The sequence below is a fragment of the Macrosteles quadrilineatus genome, unplaced genomic scaffold (genome assembly GCF_028750875.1).
Source record: "Macrosteles quadrilineatus isolate MER2022 unplaced genomic scaffold, UCM_ALF_1.0 Scaffold_81__1_contigs__length_513824, whole genome shotgun sequence".
Lineage (NCBI taxonomy): Eukaryota > Metazoa > Arthropoda > Insecta > Hemiptera > Cicadellidae > Macrosteles > Macrosteles quadrilineatus.
In genome coordinates this window covers 416374-418009 of record NW_026542674.1, presented here as the reverse complement: position 1 = coordinate 418009, position 1636 = coordinate 416374, and positions in this window count along the sequence as shown.

Here is a 1636-nt window from a genome sequence, read left to right as displayed (position 1 = left end):
CATTTTATAGAACGTTGATTAAATAATTTGTTAAGTTTTGTAGAATTTATAATCGTTACATAGCATATGATTTTTATGTGCTAAGTTTTTACAAAGGTCAGGTTTTTGTGATAAGATGACAAATAATTGAAGACAGAAAGTGATAAGATAGGTTTCGCAGGGGTGTGCGAAGCAGCAAAAATTTTAGATTTGAAGCAAAGATTCGATTCAAAAGATTTTCAATTAGAATCGATGCAACTTGATTCAAAGCAATACAGAATTTTCTATTCATACTTGTCTATGGAGAGAAATAACAATAGGCTAATTCAAATTTACCACATTTGTGTAATGCAAATTTTTGTTGATTTTGGTACTTGCCTATTTCATAAATTTTACTTGCAGAATCATATTGTTAAGCTTGTTACCTATTTTATAATATTGATTTTACAGATAAAGATATGTTTTGATGTGTACAAAAATACCAAAATTTATCAGTCTAAAACATCAATCTTACTAGTTAAGTATCAAGTAACAAATTTTCAGACTTGTGTTATTTTTAGAATGGCAATGTTTACAGGAGTAAAACATGTCTTACACTGCTTACACTTAACAAAACTTCTCATCATTTGCAATGTCAAAACAAACAATTATAAAACAGTTAAAGCAATATTTACAAGCAAGGAATTAATGAAATAAGAACGCCTTCGCAAAGGAAACGCAACAGCAACGCGCTCCTGTATTGCGGGTATTGCATTGGTTTTCACAGGCGTTTTTTGTATATTGACTCCCTCATTAATCGAATCGTTTTTTAATCACTGAATCGAATCGAATCGAAACAGAATTTACATGCATTTTCGATGCATCGCACACCCCTTTGATCTATTGAGATACTTAAGGACATTATTATGGTTAGATAAATTTTATGTAAATAATAGATATGAATAAAATAATGAACTTAGAAATCATTCACAGAGTTTGCATGCTAGGGATATATCAAGTAGGCCTACAGTACTTTGGTATAGTTTTCAATAATCTTCGCCCCTGAATTTGCAAACTAATTTTTACCTCTTCTTTGACATAAGCTTACTAAAGTTTTTAAGAACCAATGAAGTATATATTTGTGTATATAGATAATGTGTATTGTCTAAATAAATAGTTGCATTTTATACTATTTGTATTATAAATAGTATTAGCAGTATTTCATTAATTAGCTATAGAACCAATATTGTAATCAGTAGGCTACGTCATGAAACTATTGTGATATTTCAGTAAGGACTTTAATGTAATTTTCCAACATATTAAATAAGGATATTTAAATAATAAAGTTTTTTTGTATTTCAGCCAAGGTTTGATGCTGTAAGTAATTGTGATTGTGTTATCAATAGGATTAAAATTTTAATTTATTGAATGTTTTATATATTTCCATAGTGCAGTGTATATTTGTTTACGTTTATGGTATTAGCTACCATATTTTTGATTGTAATTTTACATAATTTATTGCTATGTTACTTTTAAACAAAATATTTTTTATTAAGTAAATAAAATCTTGATCGTCCGATAATCCATTTTCTTCCATCTTCTGATAATCCAAACTCTCCTGTATATTTTAGTGGACTATTTCAAAGTTAAGAAAATGTTTTCAACTAAAACCATAACT